Source organism: Schistosoma haematobium, chromosome ZW (assembly GCF_000699445.3).
Source record: "Schistosoma haematobium chromosome ZW, whole genome shotgun sequence".
Taxonomy (NCBI): domain Eukaryota; kingdom Metazoa; phylum Platyhelminthes; class Trematoda; order Strigeidida; family Schistosomatidae; genus Schistosoma; species Schistosoma haematobium.
Genome location: NC_067195.1, coordinates 4,978,457 through 4,998,576, shown reverse-complemented (window position 1 = coordinate 4,998,576; position 20,120 = coordinate 4,978,457).

Below are 20,120 nucleotides of genomic sequence, written 5' to 3'. Positions count from 1 at the left end.
ACTTCTGAGACATATTAATTGACTAATATTATCTATGCATTCTTATGGTATAACTATTCAGTAATTAGATTATGTATATTTATATTCCTCTTATTATAAGCTTTATTTTGACCTATAATTTATTATTGTACAATTTACGGTTCTTAAGCTATGTCCAGTTTATTGACTACTACCTCCCATGTTCACAGTGACTTTTTGGCTTTATTGTGTACAAATGTTATTTCCTATTTTATGGTGCGTTGAGGTCTGTTTGTTTGATATATAAACCCAATATGTCTGAAATAAATTATTCGATTCGCATAGCAGAAGGTGGTATTGGTGTTCTGGACTTAAGTGGACGGGTTAGGCGGACATAGGACCAATAAGGACGCTAGGCTGCCCATACCGATCGAACGTCATTGGTTTGGCACAGTGCTAAGATTGTATAAGTCGTATTTTGATTGGCGGATAAATCACGTAATAAAAAGCCGGACATAAAGTCACAACAGTTTGGAATTCTATTGAAAAATTGTGAAGATCAACTGTATCAGATATGAAGAAGTTACACATCTATAGTACTGAAAGATTATTATGAAACATTTTGAATGTATTGAGGTTAGAAATGTAAATTACTGGATGAGTTGAAAGTTAAATGATTCACTCAAAAACCTCAAAATCTTGGATTAGACCATGCTTTTGGTTTCTGAATATAAATTGCTGAGGATTGTTACATTAGGACAAGACAGTGTTCCAGTGTTTATCTAACTAAGGTCAATCCATGATCCAACTAGTAATTCGAATCAATTTTTGAAATTAACGTTGCGTATGTTATTCCTAGATGGAGTACGAAAGTTTTCGATATATGACTAAGTATATTGAACATTATTGTTATGGTTGTTTTAAGAGACGAATAAATATCTAACGCCCATACTTTGGATGTTTTTTTGTGTGTGATTGCATTCTATGTATTTCAGTTAAATGATTTATAATAAGTTAAACTTGCTCACTGTTTGGTTTTATTACTGGAACAATGTCCTTAATTGTGGTACTAGACATAGCATCCATACTGAAATCATGAAACGATCTGAGTTAGACCACAACTGGATGGCTGTTTCTACCTAGTATGGGGATGTCCGGTGCTTTAACTGGGTTGGTGGTTATGGAAAATCCACCTAAAGGAATTGAAAAACCTTCATTTCAAACTAGTGGTGCATATGGGCCCCACGATGCTGAGGGAACAAATGGTGTATGAACTTATTGTTAGTCACCAACTACCATGTGAATGCATCTCCTAACGTTGCTCCAATGCCTTGTGGATTAGACCTTTAGGTCAAAGGCTCGGGTTGTGGCCTCTTAAGAGAACCACTTTCTTCGATTTGGGCACCCGGGCACTATCTCAGCTCTCACATAAATCAAATGATTTGTTTATTTATTGCCTTCTTGTGCCAACGGTTATGTGTTCAAATAAATAAATAAAAAGTGACAGACTATCATTTCCTTCAAGTTTACAGGTATATATTGATGATAAATACCAATTTATACAAAACTTAGATTAAAATGAGTTTTTGTTCCATTAGTCTCAAATAGAAAGCATCCAAAACACTAACTTTTCCTTATTACTGTAAATATTGCGGATTCAGAATGAAAAACAAATTCTTCTACCGGGCTGCCATTAAACAAACATATAGTTAAAAGTAAATATTTTAACCGAAAGCAAACTTTCTGGTTTCGATCACTTGGAATGATTGTGTTAGTATAGTTCCGAGGAATCGTAAACTGAGACTACCATTTTCGTACATACAAAAACATAGAGAGGATTGTTATATGTATTAGAAGAAAATTTATGACAGTATTCTATCAATTTTGAATTTCTGATGGAAGATAATAATCGTTACTAATACAAACTGAATAACTCCACCTTTAGCTCTTCTAGAGTTACTGTGGGTCCCAAGCCCGGGTAAAAAAGGAGGGTTGGGTATGGAGTTAGCAACACAATCCCGTAGAAAACTAACTCACTAAAAAACGCTAACCAGTAATATAAACCGAATAATTGTGAAGCTATAGAGAACTGTTCCAAATCGTATAAACATTTAGAAAATTCAATCCATCCTATTTAAAGAAAAAAGAATTTACGTACAGAAATTGATGACAGAATTGATGAAGTATGATACACTTTATGTAGACTAAAAGACACAACAACAATAGACGATAGATACCATTTCATTAATAAGATAAATTATAGAAAATGAGACAAACACTATTATAAATTAAGTAAACCCTACTTCTTTCATTTGTACGTACACAAATACAAACTATCAATGAAAAGGCATGATATATGATATATATGATATATGAACTGGGAAAGAGTTAACATTTCAGATCAAGGGAATCGCATGAACGCGAGAAAATTTCCTAAAATATGGTATTCGAATCAATGGCCAATTATCAGCCACATCGATAAGGACCTATCAATCAATCCATACGAAAAAAGTTAATCAATCATGTGGTTAAAGGTTAACCAAGATACATAAATAATTGAAGCTAATGAAACATACAAAAACAACCATTCATAAACAAAGAAGTTAGAATGATATGACTTAGCATTTGTGAAATAACAAAGAATCTCATTTCTTCCTGAAGTAAACTTTATCAAGAACGGTAATTAATGCTTTCCAATTAAACTATTTAGTTTAGAAAATTCAACAATACTAAGAGTATAAACCTTATTAACAGCAATCTATGAAAAACATTCCCAAATTCTTATTAAATGATCGTAATCACTAGAGTTAAACTAAATCTGGATTGAGATAAGCCTCTTTAGTTCAAATATACCGTAGTACTTGTATTGAACAATTGTTTAAAGAACCAGAAAATTATGTTTAATTATGATGAGATTTATGAGAAATGACTATTAACACAATGATGCGTACATAGTTTTAAGATGAATATTGAATTTCGCTGTGTTGCGAATCGGTTCACTAGATGTAAACGAGAAAAAAAACGTCCTGTAAAGGAATACATCCTTATGACTAAAACGATTTTTTCCCCACTTTAGTAGCCCTTTTACAACCGTATTGTCTTATAAATTGAATAAACTCAATAATGATGACCACTTGATTACAGGTAAATGGTTAAACAGTATTATCCTTAGCAGTAAGAAGTGAACATGATAAATTTCTAATCCTGTATATAGTATTCATTGATATTAATTCATATTGTATTGTTTATTTGAATCTTCCCGATGATATTTAGAACTCTAATTGATCAGTCATTTATTGGCATATGTTCATCTCAGCGGAGGAAGAGATCAGGAAGAAGCGATGACAGCATCACAAGACAAGCCCTCACTAGGAATCCTCAAGGCTAAAGGAAATGAGGAAGACCAAAAAACATGTTATGTCGAGAAATGAAGACAGACATGAGAAAAATGAACAACAATTGGATAGAACTAGAAAGGAAGGCCCAGGACAGAGTGAGTTGGAGTATGCTGGTCGGCAGCCTATTCTTCATTGAGAGTAATAGGCGTAAGTAAGTATGTTATCCTGTACGGATCGCTTCGATATTGCCTTAAGTCATAAGCATTATAGGACGAAACATGCATCCTGGACTCCATTGTTAACCATCATCCATCTTTACAGTGTCTTCTGATCTTCATTGTCAGTTTCTTTATTATGATAAACTATGGTGGGAGATAACATAAAAATGACTATAGTACAATGATTCTTAGTGGTTAGAATGTTTAGGTCAATTGTCAACTTCCGTATCAATGTATCTCGCAAAATTTTTTAATTCTTATGTATTTTTCATGATCTTCCGAGTTATCTCAATATTCAAAGTGTAATTTCGTACTTCTAAGAATGATAATGAATTGTGAAATAAAGAGAAACATGCATTTTATCATATTCTATTCAATGAAATATCTACTTTCATAGTTATTTATATAAACCAATTTGGTTTTGTAGCTTAGCCAGTGATTGTTGTTAACCATCTTAACATCTAGTAACAAGTTCATAAGGATACTTATTATCTAATCATGACAAAATACACAATAATAGAACAAGTAAAAATCACATAAACTAGAAATTGTCACTTTATTAAGTTTGATAGTTGGTTAGAAACAATTTTCCCCTGTAACAACAACAACAACAAAAATCTAAGTATAACAGTGTCTTATTAAAAATTCATGCATAATTTAAATAATTCACGCGATCATTTATCTTTCTCTCATAGATTTTCACTGATTTCATGTAAATTAATTCAAAACTCAAATTTTACAAAAAATAAAGTTTATAAAAAGTTTAGGTAGATAGATAGATAGATAGATAGATAGATAGATAGATAGATAGATAGATAGATAGATAGATAGATAGATAGATAGATAGATAGATAGATAGATAGATAGATAGATAGATAGATAGATAGATAGATAGATAGATAGATAGATAGATAGATAGATAGATAGATAGATAGATAGATAGATAGATAGATAGATAGATAGATAGATAGATAGATAGATAGATAGATAGATAGATAGATAGATAGATAGATAGATAGATAGATAGATAGATAGATAGATAGATAGATAGATAGATAGATAGATAGATAGATAGATAGATAGATAGATAACTATTATCAAACGTTAATCTTTCTAAACAAATACAATGTCCTTAAAAGCTTTTTTTTATTTAACAAAACTATGTTGATCATCCGCTGTGAAATTTACTTTTAAAATCTTTTTGTTTATTTCAATCAATCACTGACCAATTTTATTTGTATGTTGATCTTGTTTATTATCAATCCATATCAAAACTTAATTAGCTAATCTAACTAACTTGTTAATGAATACCAGTATCCATCTAATTTATGATTTTTGTTTGTTTGTGATAAATTATCAATTTTTTAAAATAATCAATAAACAAAATGAAAAGTACATTTGTGATTTTTTTTCTGTTAATAAAAATAAATTGAATGTTCAATATTCAATAAATTCACTTTTGGTCAGAATCCTGGAGTGAACATCAACACTTGGATGTAAGTACATTCAGTTGACGAGTTCCAAATAAGACAAATCTTGTGTCAAATTGTATTTCATTGCTAAGCATTATCCAACTTTACTTAAAAAGCTTATGAATTAAGTTACTATCGAGGTAATATGCACAGAATACACATATACCAACAAGAAACTGATCAATTACAGTGTTAAATAACAATCAGATGATACAAGTAAAATAACACCAAGTAAATTTAAACTTTATCCCATTGAACAAGCAAATGGTTATCAGAACTTAGTAGCTAAGTGGACAACATAATAATGTTTGGAGCGAACGGTACTGGGTTCTCAAATAGGACAAAACATACATTCTAAATGTCCAATATGAACCACCATTTATCCTCACTTATAATATCCAAATAAGTCTGATATTCAATAATTAGAAATAACTATCTTCATAACACAACAACAACAATCGATAAAATATATACCCATTAATACAGATTAAATAACAATATTGTTCAATCAGTTTCCCTCTTTTTTTATAAAACAAAAAGTTAATTTGGGTGCGGTTCATTTCAACAACAACAACAAAAACAAACAAAAAGAGAACACAGAACACAAAAAGATGTAAAACAGTATAGAGTTGAATAGAATAGAATGTCAGTTTTTATTTAAGATAAGAAATTTAAGCGATCAAATGTATTTTCATTATTGTCTTTATTGAAAGATGAAAATTTTGTTTGTTTGTTTTTTATAAGTTTGAGAGAATATTCTATTGAAAGTATTTTGTAATGATTATCAACTCCTCGTGGAGGAGCATAGGCCACTTACCAAACACTCTCCATTCAACTCTGTCCTCAATAATCCTTTCTAGAACTTTTCAGTTGTTATTCATCCTCTTTATATATATGCTTATAATTTCCCGACGTAGTTGTGTACTTTAGTTTTCCTATTTTCCGCTTCTCTTCAGGATTCAAAGTTGGAGCTTGCCTCGTGATACAATTTGGTGATTTCCATAATTTATGTCCTATCCACTTCTATCGTCTTTTTCTAATTTTCTCTTCAACTGGAAGCTGGTTTGTATTTTCATTATTGTCTTTATTGAAAGATGAAATTTTTTTATAAATTTGAACAAATAGTCTATTCAAAGTATTTTGGGCGTGTTATAATTATCAACATGCTTTTAATATAGATAGAGATACATATATAGTAAGTCTTCTCAATGAAGCAAACCAAGATAATTGATTAAAGATAAACTATGAGTACAATATGTTCATTGTGATAGAAGAACATATGAATCAAAATTGAAAATCCATAGTTATTATTCAATAGACTATGAAAGAACTTTAGGGCGAAACTACAATTTATGAACAAACCAATCAGGTATCAGATAATAAGTCTCGGAATTTGGTGCGAAATTCCTTCATCTATTTGTTTAAATAGTTTTGGCATTAAAGCTGATTTGTATCAGAAGGGGTTTTGTGGGGATTATAGTAATTTCAATAGTTGAGATCATGAATGAATTAAAGTTAGACCACCATGAAAAACTTAGAAGCACTGGATTGCCGTTTCGTCCTATTTTGGGACTGCTCAGCAGTGCGCAACTCCGCCTGTAGCTCTTCTAGAGTTACTGCCGGTCCCAAGCCCGGGTAAAGGAGGAGGGTTGGGCATGGGGTTAGCGTCCCCATCCCGTAGAAAACTAACTCGCTAAAAAAACGCTTACCAGAAAAAATAATTCAAACCATTTTAACTCTGCCCTGAGAGTTAGAAGGTCTTCATTTAGAAGAATTATGACGCTTCATGGTGAAAGCCGAATTCCTTCGGAAGCCACGAGGCCGATGCCCCTTCTAACAACCAGAGCAAAAATTTTTATAGGTACATGGAACGTTAGAACAATGTGGGAAACCGGGAAGACCAGCCAAATAGCAACGGAAATGAGGAGATACAACTTGGCAGTACTGGGAATCAGCGAAACCCACTGGACCCAAGCTGGACAGAAAAGGCTAGCTACGGGAGAGATGCTGCTATACTCCGGTCACGAAGAGGAAAATGCTCCACACACACAGGGAGTTGCTCTAATGCTGTCCAAAGTAGCACGAAATGCACTTGTAGGATGGGAATCCCACGGATCCAGAATCATCAAAGCATCATTCAAAACAAAGAAGGAGGGGATCTTAATGAATATTATCCAATGTTATGCACCCACCAATGATAGCAACGACGACATTAAAGATCAATTCTACGAGCGGCTGCAGTCAATCATAGAGAAATGCTCAAGAAAGGACCTCACCATTCTGATGGGAGATCTAAATGCCAAGGTCGGAATAGACAACACCGGATATGAAGATATCATGGGACGACATGGACTGGGAGAGAGGAACGAAAATGGAGAAAGATTTGCAAATTTGTGTGCATTCAACAAATTAGTCATAGGAGGCACAATATTTCCACACAAACGTATACACAAGGCTACATGGATCTCACCGGACCACACTACAGAGAACCAGATAGACCATATTTGCATCAAAAAAAATTCCAAAGGACAATGGAAGATGTGAGAACCAGGAGAGGAGCTGACGTAGCTTCAGATCACCACCTAGTTGTAGCCAATTTAAAACTGAAGCTAAAAAAGAACTGGACAAGTGGACAAACAGCAATACAAAGGTTCAATACAGCCTTCCTTCGAGATACTGACAAACTCAATGAATTCAAGATAGCTCTCAACAACAGATTCCAAGCCTTTCAAGATCTACTGAAGGAAGAAGAAACTACCATGGAGGACAACTGGAAAGGCATCAAAGAAACATTGACTTCAACGTGTCAAGAGGTTCTGGGCCTAAAGAAACACCATCATAAGGAATGGATCTCTATAGAAACACTGGACAAGATCAAAGAAAGGAAGAACAAGAAGACAGCAATTAACAACAGCCGAACACGAGCAGAGAAAGTCCAAGCACAAGCTGAATACATAGAAGCAAACAAGCAAGTGAAGAGGAGCATTAGAGCCGACAGGAAGAAATACGTGGAAGAATTAGCAACGACGGCAGAAAAAGCTGCTAGAGAAGGAAATATGAAACAGCTCTACGATACAACGAAGAAACTATCAGGGAAATACAGTAAACCAGAGAGGCCGGTCAAAGACAAAGAAGGCAAGCCAATCACTGAAATTCAACAACAGCGAAACAGATGGGTAGAATACTTCGAGGAACTCCTGAATAGGCCGGCTCCAATGAATCCACCGAACATCGAAGCAGCACACACAGATCTTCCTATAGATGTCAACCCACCAACGACGGAAGAAATTAGAATGGCCGTCAGACAAATCAAGAACGGGAAAGCAGCAGGACCCGACAACATACCAGCTGAAGCACTGAAATCAGACGTCGAAGTAACCACAAGCATGCTTTACCCTCTATTCAAAAAGATTTGGGAGGAGGAACAAGTGCCAATGGACTGGAAAGAAGGACACCTCATCAAGATTCCAAAGAAAGGAGATCTGAGCAAATGTGAAAACTACAGAGGCATTACACTACTGTCAATTCCAGGGAAAGTCTTCAACAGGGTGTTGCTGAACCGGATGAAGGATGCAGTAGATGCCCAACTTCGAGATCAACAAGCTGGATTCCGAAAGGATCGGTCGTGCACAGACCAAATTGCAACACTACGGATCATCGTCGAACAATCAGTTGAGTGGAACTCGTCACTATACATCAACTTCATTGATTATGAAAAGGCATTCGACAGTGTAGATAGGAGGACATTATGGAAACTTCTTCGACACTACGGAGTTCCTGAGAAGATTGTCAATATTATCCGGAACTCATACGACGGACTACAGTGCAAAGTAGTGCATGGAGGACAGCTGACAGATGCATTCCAAGTAAGGACCGGAGTCAGACAAGGCTGTTTACTCTCTCCCTTCCTCTTTCTTCTGGTGGTCGACTGGATTATGAAGACCTCGACATCTGAAGGAAAACACGGAATACAATGGACAGCTCAGAACCAATTAGACGATCTGGACTTCGCAGATGACCTAGCCCTCCTATCACGTACACGTGAACAGATTCAGATAAAGACAGCCAATGTAGCAGCAGTCTCTGCATCAGTAGGCCTCAGCATACACAAAGGGAAAACCAAGGTCCTCAAATTCAAAGCGGAGAACAGCAATCCAATCACTCTTGATGGCGAAACTCTGGAAGATATAGAATCCTTCACATACCTGGAAAGCATCGTCGATAGACATGGAGGTTCAGATGCAGACGTAAAGGCGAGGATTGGCAAAGCAAGGGCCGCATTCCTACAATTGAAGAACATATGGAACTCAAAACAACTTTCAACCAATATCAAAGTGAGAATCTTCAATACGAACGTCAAGGCAATTCTACTGTATGGAGCTGAAACTTGGAGAACTACAACAACCACAATCAAGAAAGTACAAGTATTTATAAATAGCTGTCTACGCAAGATACTCAACATCCATTGGCCGGATACCATCAGCAATAGCCTTCTGTGGGAGAGAACAAACCAACTTCCAGCTGAAGAGGAAATTAGGAAAAGACGATGGAAATGGATAGGACATACATTACGCAAATCGTAAAACTGCATCACGAGGCAAGCTCTAACTTGGAATCCTGAAGGGAAGCGGAAAAGAGGAAGGCCAAAGAACACATTACGTCGGATAATAGAAGCAGATATGAAAAGGATGAATTACAACTGGAAGGAGCTGGAAAGGATTGCCCAGGACAGGGTTGGATGGAGAATGCTGGTGAGCGACCTATGCTCCTTCACGAGGAGTAACAGGTGTAAGTAAGTAAGTAAGTCAGCAGTGCGCATCTACGATCCCGCCACCCCGCGAGATTCGAACCCAGAACATATCAGTCTCGAGCGCGAACGCTTAACTTCTTGACCACTAAGCTGGCCAAAATCCAACGGCGTAAATGTCTAACTTCAAATAATTCACGAAGTTGCGCCACAGTCCACCACTGTCATCAGTGAGTTATTTTCTCACAACAGATCTGGTTTAACTTCACTGGTCACTGCTTCTCACTAGAACTCCAGGAAATACCTCTTGAAGCTAGTCACTAGTGAACATATGTTAATCAATATCAGAAAGGGATTTTGTGAAGATTTTAGCAATTTCACTAGTTGAAATCATGAGTCAATTGAAGCTAGATCATCATGAAAAACCTGGCAGTTACACATTAATACTGTTGGATTTCGGCCGGCTCATTGATCTAATGGTTAAGCGTCCGCGCTCGAGGCCGATAGGTCCTAGGTCCGAATCCCGCGAGGTGAGATAGTGAATGCTCACTGTTGAGGAGTCCCATACTCGGACAAAACGGCCATCCAGTGCTTCCAGGTTTTCCAAGGTGGTGTAACTTCAATTGATTCATGATCTCAACTATTAAAATTACTATAACCTATATATCTTAAAATATATCTGTCTATTAAATGTATTAACTATTTAGAATAAAACTTAAGAAATATTTTCATCCAAAAAAAAAACAAAAAAAATGGAATTTATCATTCCATAATATGAAGATTGACATATTTACTGTAATTTAATGAGCGCTTTCTCTGTGTTTTTTTCTTTGTTTCTATGATTCAAATATTTTAATAGTTTTTAAAAGTTAAAAAACACGTAGCTAAATTCATTTTTGTATTGATTGTTTGGATCTTTTCATTGATACTTACAACTGCAATTGATCAGTCTCTTAGTGACATATGTGTTTCTTATGCGAATTGCTTTGATATCGACTTAAGTCACAAGCATTATAAGCAAAGACGGTTGGTGACTAACAATGAGAACCATGATATGTGTTTCGTCCTATTTTAGGGCTCGTTAGCTGGACGTACTTGAATCCCAGAGTTGATGTTCAATCTGGGACATGAAACCAGTACCAGTTGCTTTAAATGACATCATGTTATCCAGTTACTTACTAAGTCCAGGTAGTCATCCTATTGACAATCTGATAGTTATCTGGATTCAGTAGGTAAGTGGAAAACATGATAACGTTTGAATCGAACGGTACAGGATTAGAGTCGCGGAGTGAACACCAACTCTGGGATGCAGATTCACACAGTTGACGAGTCCCAAACTAGGATGAAACGTACGTTCTAGATTTCATTGCTAGCTATCATCCGTCTCTTCTTAAACCATAGCTAAATTGATTTATGAAAGACTAATTAAGGCAATTCAATCCAGTTACAATAAAACTTGAAAATGGATAAAGAGAAATCTTTTGTTTCAAGATGAAAATTTATGTATTCCAAATCTAAGTTTCAATGTAATCATAACCTTAAATAAATATTTCCAATTAGTAAAACTCCCGAATCGACTCATCAATTATCAATTTATAACCAGTAAATGAACAACATTACTTATAGTGTGATATATGCTACTTATGTTGATAGATATAAGTAATATGTCACACTAATCAGAAGTAGAATACCTGATAGCAGAAGGTTGGATTGAAAACAACAGAAAATGGAACAGAGAGTAACTGTAATAATAATAGAATTGAAAGATACATGAAGCATATAAAGGACCATTGAAAGAATATATGCAAATAAAATATTTAATGTATAGTTTCCATATTTTATGAAACCACACTGTAATATATATAACTTAGTGTCGGAAAGTCATCAAAATGAAACACTTCCTTGGCACTTCCTTGGTAGAACAAGGATTAAAAATCTTTGTAGATAAATGTTGTATGATAACGTGTTTCTACTTTGCCAATGATTGATTAATGATACAGTAGGACTCTAGAAAGTTTTCATTGTATAACTTCAAACAGAATTGTATTAGTTCAAGCTACCGAATTTTACAATAGAGTAAGAAGGGACTTATTCAGTAAATATTTATAATTTCACTGAAATCATGAACCGATGTAAGTTGTACCACCACTGAAAAACTGAAAGTACTGTATGGCCATTTCGTTCTAGTGTGGGACTCCTTAGAGATAAACACCCACCATCCCGCATGCAGGAACCAAATCTAGGAGCTTCGGTCTCGTATGCGAATATTTAACCTCTAAACCATTGAGACGGCATCCAACGTTATTGTTGTTTAACTTCAATCAATACATATTTGTAAATTTACCTTCTAGACTAATATTCTTATTAAAAAACTTTACTGTAACCTGAATGAAATCCACATAGAAAATTAACCCACATTTGCTAAGAACAAAATATCACCCCAAAGTATTCTAACATTTTATGATAAAAGCTTTTAAAACAACACTGCTGTCACTGTAGTAGTAGTAGTAGTAGTAGTAGTAGTAGTAGTAGTAGTAGTAGTAGTAGTAGTCTAAATTCAAACTTTAAGTTAATCACAAGATCTACCGCCTAGAGTCTAAATCATAAGAACTTAATGATATTTCTATTTAGAATATAGAAACCCACTTCAGTAAAACAATATCAATGGTATGTAAACAACCCTGATGTTAAATTGATTAACCTAGATAACTTGGTCACTTAATTACGTAATAATGTCAATGTTTTTCTTTCTATTGTTGATCAATTACCAACTTTTTCATAATATGTATGATAAATTTTGTAAAGGTATACATAAAGGTACTTACAATATAACCAGGTACTTCATAGTAGTGATTTAGTAATGTAAACATTAAATTTTAAGCAGAAACAATGATGATAATTTACTTAGTAACAGTGACCATAATAAAGATGCTAAATAACAAAAATCTGACCAGTATTAGGAAAAAACTTTCATTTCATGATTATATAATCCATAGATACATCATGCTTCATATGGTAAGATGTAATAGCTTCAATGTTATATGAAGTTGGCAGTGTACACTGGTAAGAAATCTTAAACTAGAACAAATCCTCCGACAAATACCTCCTGGTAAAAAACAATCTTGTTCATCTTTAATGAAAACCTTTCCATAATTTTTGAAAGTTTCAAGGCAATTTTCACATTCATGTTGGTTAACATTAAACATACATTTCTTTTTCCCATAAATTTTCATATTTTTAAACTTTTCCCCATTATTAGAAGGGGTTTTGTGGAGATTTCAGCTTCAATTGACTGATGATTTCAACTATTCAAATTTCTAAATTCTCCGCAAAACCCATTCTGATAATAATCACCTGCTCATTAGTGAATGACTCCAAGAGGCATTTCCTGGAGTTCTAGTGAGAATCCGTTACCAGTGGAGTTCAACCAGGTCTGTTGTGAGATATCAGCTCACTGAAAACAATGGTGTACGGTGGCGCAGCTTCGTGGATTGGTTGAAGTTAGACATTGACACTGTTGTATTTTGGCCGGCTCAGTGGTCTAATAGTTAAGCGCTCGCAAACGAGACTGATACGTTCTGGGTTCAAATCTCGCGGGAGGCTTGGTCGTGGATGCACACGGCTGAGTCCTATACTAGGACAAAATAACCGTCCAGTGGTTCCAGGTTTTCCATGGTGGTCTAGCTTCAATTGACTCATGATTTCAACCATTGAAATTTCCTCTTTAAATTTTTGTGTAGAATAACTTTAAAGTATATTAAGACAATAATGATATTTCTACAATTTGTCAGTCATATAAGTTAGATAATTGAAAGTAGTCAACTGAAAACTTTGAACTCAGATTTTGTGCTAGTTGATGGTAGTCACTAAGGTATATTTTAAATCTTGAATGATGTGATACTCCTCAGTGGATATGAACTCACTTCACTCAAATTTACCAACTTCATAATCTGAAATATTACTACAAAGCTATTTGAATTACGATTGACCTTTAATAGAACTATAATGTTTAGAATTGAATGATCATTGAATAGTTGGAAATGTTATGTTTATTTAGTACTTTAAATGTTGGTAAAATCTCAGGATTAGTTTGATGATCCAATGGTGATTGGATTCATGGAATTCGATCAATACTTAAAGACTTAGACAGAAATAACACAGATCACTATACAATGATCAATCAGTTATAAGTATATAAGTAATTGAAAAAGTAGAAAAACTCTTAATCAAAAATAAGGAGTAGGTATCCCCTGATTTCATTATAGAAATGCTGATTCTGATCTTCTAGAATACTCTGCCATACACAAAAAAAAAGAAAACAGAATTGGATATGATTTATCAATCACTAAGCATGTCTAAAATACTGTAAAACTTCTAATAATAAGTTACCATGGTGTAATTAATATTACTAAAAATCTTTGACATATAATCGATAATATTTGTTTCAGTTGTAAAGACATTATAACAATGACATGATTTACTGTTACATGAAAAGTTAATGTAATCATGTGAACAAGTAATAGACATGAACACCTCGAACTATACTACTAAATGATACGGTTTTGTATTGTTTTTGAATGAAACACTAGTTCCCATAACAACATTGTAATTGTTTGTGCCTAGTTGATGAATAGCTTGAAGAATCTATTTAATTATTCAGGAAATTAATTTTATTCATGAGTATCCCGGAATATTTTTAAGTTTTCTTAGAAAGAAAATTTTACATTTGAAAGATTAATTTGACGTTTAGATAGTTCTTCATTTATCTCAATAGTTTAATTATAAAGCTTTTATTGATGTTCTGTACACCCCCCAAATACTCTGGTACTGCCGAGAGTATGGAGATTCAGTTCTCTATCTTAAAACGCTCTCAAAAGGCGACCTGCATACAACCACTGGCAGGGAAGTCTTACTCACTACCTTCTCGAGCGGGAGGAGTGTTGTTTACGAAATTGAGAGAACGAAAAGCGAATGCTCAGCGCTTTAACCGGGTTAGTGGACACAGAGAGTCCACCTAGAGGAGTTGGAAAACTCTGATTGCAAATCAATGGTGCACATGGGATTCAGTATCCTGAAGGAACAAATGGAGTATGAACTAACCTTTGATCACCGTCTATCATGGGAATGCATTTCATAACGTTGCCCCACTGCCTTGTAGATTATACACTCAGATCAAAGGCTCCGGATGTGGCCCCTAAGAAAACCATCTGCTTCGGTTTGGGCACCCGGGCAGTATCTCAGCCCTCAAACAAATCGAATGATTTATGTGGCGCATATCTGTTTGGTACCTCCTTATGTGTTTAAATAAATAAAATAAATATACCATAACTAATGTCAACCTTAAATAGAAATGTGAATTACTCAGATTATCTCATTAGTTCCAAATTAATTCATTCCATTAGTTGTAAGTTCTCAAACTTTTGCCTTGACACTGACTACTTTTTTAGGTTAACCTGAAGACATATCATCAATTTATCATATATGAAAAACGTCATGTAAACTACCATTGGATTTTCATAATATTTACTAATTTATTATTATCTAATGTGAAAGATATCTGATTTCGATCTTAGTAGGTACGTTATTACTAAAACTTTAGGGATATTGAAAAAAAAAGAGTCCCAAATCGAACGAAATATGTATCGATTATTTCACTGCTAACCACAATCTAAATGTAATAAAATTATTGAAATTAGTTTAGTTCATGAGTTAAACACAATTGCTTTATTCTCATGTATATAAATGAGAAGAATATAATACCGAAACAACATTATTTAAACATTATCTATAAAAATAAACGATGTCAGTTGGTCTTATATCTCGATAAGAATAATGAATGGTAACTTTTGGGATCCATTTCTCGAATAATACTATACGTATATTTCTATTGAATAATTGTTAAGTAATTAAATTATTCATATTCATGTTCCTCTTATCATAAGCTTTATTTTGACCTATGAACTATTATTATACGATTTACCATTCTTGAATTATGCCCTGTCTATTAATTACTACCTCCCTCATCCACAGCCACATTCGGCTAATTCTTGTACAAATGATGTTTCCCATCTTATGGTACGATATGGTCTGTCTAGTTGATATATAAACCCAGTATGTATGAAATAAATGATTCATATTGTATAGGTTGAGATTGATGTTCTGTACTTAAGAGGTAGGGCTAGGTGGGAAGCAAGATCGATATGGACTCTAGACTGCTCATACGGGTTTACGCGTCATTGATCTGATCGATAATTCACTGTTCTCTAATTGGCGGTATCACTACTTTGTACATTAACAGGGCACACAGACCACAAGTTATAACAGTTTGAAAGGAAGAATAATACGATTTTAGTTATCCTAAACCAAACAGATTATCACATAAATGAATTCGATTGAAAAAAGAGAAGGAAAAAAAAAAAGAAAACATGTTATATTTCTAGGGTGATACATTTCAAAACGGACATCATTTCTGTAACTCTACCACACATGTTAATCAATATTCAGTGGATATATTAATGTAAATTAATTCTAGAAATTATTGCAACAACAACAACAAGAAAAACTCCCCCCCCAAAAAAAAAGTAACAATCATATGATCAGAGGTTAACTTAGCCAACTAGTCAACAAGGATATAAATATCAACCTGAATTTATTGACAAACTGTAAATAAAATCAATCATTTACAAGGTCATCAATATAAATTGATTATAAACTATTGAAATGTGATAGTGATAAATGATTTGTAAAATTGTACTATAAGCATTCCTTTAAGGTGATTGTTATATCCTAGTGAAGAGATCTATTAATGGACTAATATTATATATATTCCTATTGTATATCTATATTCCTTTTATTATAAGCTTCATTTTGATCTATAGACTATTATGATACAGTTTACTATTATTAAATTATACTTAGTTTATTCATTACAGTCTTCCATGTTCACAGCCACTGTTTGGCTTGATCGTATACAAATGTTATGTGATATAATCTGTTTGATTGATATATAAACCAAGTATGTTTGAAATAAATGATTTGCATAGTGGAATGTGGTATTGACATTCCGGACTGAAATGGAAGGGCTAATAAAATATAGGACCAATATAGACTCTAGGCTAATCATACCAGTCGGATGTTATTGGTTTGTCACAGTACTAAGATTGCTATGTTTTAACTTGTCGAAAGAAAGTCATGTAATAAGTTTTGATCAACTAATAATTAAAATTATACAACTTGATGATGGATATTTCATGGAAGTTTGTCCAGATTGCTGCAAAAACATAGTACATACACTATAAAACATAGGGTTTTGTTTAATGCGATGTAAAGTTATAAGTTCTCAGTGGAAGAAGAAATCAGGAAGTAGCGCTGGAAATGGATAGGACACATATAGAGGAAAGCACTCAACTGAGTCACGAGACAAGCCCTCACCTTGAATCCTTAAGGTCAAAGGAAAAGAGGAAGACCAAAGAACACATTACACTGAGAAATGAAGACAAACATGGAAAATATGAACAAAAATTGTATAGAACTAGAAAAGAAGGCCGAGGACAAAATGGGTTGGCGAATGCTACTCGTCGGCCAATGCTCCATTGGGATTAACAGGCATAAGTAAGTAAGATGAAAGATTCAACATGGAACAATTACTTATCAAGCTGTACAAGCTGTACGATTATGCAGCTTCATAACAAAATTCATTGAAAAGAGATCAGTTCACTGAACTTTGTGTATGTGTTTAATGTTTAAATGGGAATTATCTATTAACTACAAATTATCAAATATTTGTTGTATATAGAAAAGTAATACTATAAACAATAATTAATCACAATGACGTAACAATGAAAAGAATAACATAATAGTCTACATAAATTGGAATTTCTGGGACTGTAGTATTTTATCCTTCAGTTTGTTCACGTTGATTCGACATTTAGATTCTATGATATTTTCAAAGAGTCCATTATGTAAATATTCCTTATTTAATAATTGAATTCATGAGTCATTTGAATCTAGACCATCATTGGAAAATCCGGAAGTACTGGACTGCCTTTTCATCTTATTGTGGGACTCCTCAATAGTGCGCATCCAAGATCACGCCTCGTGAGATTCAAACCCAGGACCTTTCAGTCTCGCGTGCAAGAACTTAATCATTAAACCACTGAGCTGGCCGGCATCCAATGGTGTTAATGTCTAACTTCAACCAATTCACGAAATTGCTCCATATTCCACCATTGTCATCAGTAAGTTACTATCTCATAACAGACCTTATTGAACTCCATTGATCACTACTTCTTACTAAGACTCCAGGAAATACCTCTTGAAATCAATCACTAATTAGCATATGCTGATTATAATCAAAAGGGGTTTTTTTTATAGATGTTATAATAATTTCAATCGTCAAGATCACAAATCAATTGAAGTTAGACCATCATGAAACCACCTGAAAGTATTGGATGACCACAAAGCTAAATCGTGGATACACACTGTACACATACAACTTTTTTATAAACATACAAACACCATTTCAACATTCAATATTATTATTGAATGTTATTATAAAATCATTTAAAAGAAATATATCATTATTATTAGAATAAATCCATAATTTATGGACAATTGTTGTATTTATTTTAAATCATCAATAATTAATTCATTTATTCACTTACCACCATCAGATTCATTTAAATTCATTATTCTCTTTTTTTTCTTTTCTTTACTCTTTTCTTTTAATTTTATTTATTTATTTTATTGATTAATTGATTGATTGAATATAAATTATTGAATAATGATCCACAATTTTAAATCATATAAACAAAAATAATTTTGTTTCAAATAATCAAAATGAAAGTAAAGTTTTATTTGTTACTGTTGTTGTTTTTGTTGTCTTTGTTGTTGTTGTTATTTTCTTTTCGTTAAATGTGATCTCTGCTGTGTTTTCTCTTTCTATTTGAAATAATTATTATCTATCTATTAGTATTATTATTATTATATGTATAGTATTTGTATGGTATATTCTATTAGATATTAATGATAATGATTGTTTGTTTCTTTTACTTTCGTTGTTAATTACAATTTATTTACTTTTAATACGTTTATTTATTTGCTTCTTTCTTTTTTTTCTTTTTCTTTTTCTTCTTCTTCTTCTAAATAAACCTATCTGTTTCGTGCACTACAGGCATTATATGTCCGTTTTTTTTTCTTTTTTTTGTTGGTTTGTTTGTTTATTATGTCAGTACTTTATGCCCACTATTTGTAAACACATAGATACATACACATATACACGCACACACAACTACATCTATATATATATATATATATATATATATATATATATTAACAAATAAATAAATAAATCGATATTAAATACATCATCACTATTGAAACAACAACGACAATAATATATAAACATCTGTCTATCTAATTAGTAGTTACCATGACTACAGATAATACCTTTGTATTTGTTGAGGAAATGAAATTGTGAACAAATTTACAAGAAGGGATAACCAATATAATAGTAAGATAAATATATGAAGCTAAATTTAAGTATCAGCTGATCTATTTCTATAATTACTTCAAGAGTTTTATCGTATACTGATTGATACGATCAACTATTTTTATGTTATTCATCCATTGTGTATATCTTTTATTCATAATGATGCCAAAAAATTGAGAACTATCGATTTCAGAATTTGTTATTGTTTGGCTTGTATCTTCCCATCGGAATTTAAGACTGCAGTTGATCAGCCTCTTATTGGCATATGTGCATATTGTGCGTATGCCTCGATATTGCTTTAATTCACAAGCTTTTTATAAGCAATGATAGATAGTGGCTAGCAGTGGAATCCAGGGATCGCGTTTCGCCCTATTTGGGACTCGTCAGCTGGATGTACCTGCATCTCACAGTTGATGTTTACCCTGGGACTCGAACCCAGTACTATTTGCTTCAAACGCCATCGCGTTATCCTCTCAGCTACTGAGTCCTGATAGCCACTTGCTTGTTTGGGTTGTGTCTTTCCATTGAGGTTTAAGGCTACAATTGATCAGTCAATTGCAGTTAAATAGGATTGTTTAGTTTATTTAACTATTTATCAGTAGTAGTAAAATGTGTGCTACTTATGTCGATAGATATAAGTAGTATATATCACCAATCGAAAGTGGAATGTCTAGGTATTATTATTATTATTATTATCATTATTATTATCAGCTTTATTCAATATTATATTTTTGGTACAATATAGAATTCTCAGCATAAAGTATTTCAACAAGTTTCCGTTTCTTTCTTCTTGGTCCGTCCTGGCGATAAGTATTGAGTGATCGCCAGTTAGATGCTAGCAGTTCAGTAAATGAACATCTGAATAATGTGCATTCTTTTCCCTGTATATTACCAGCA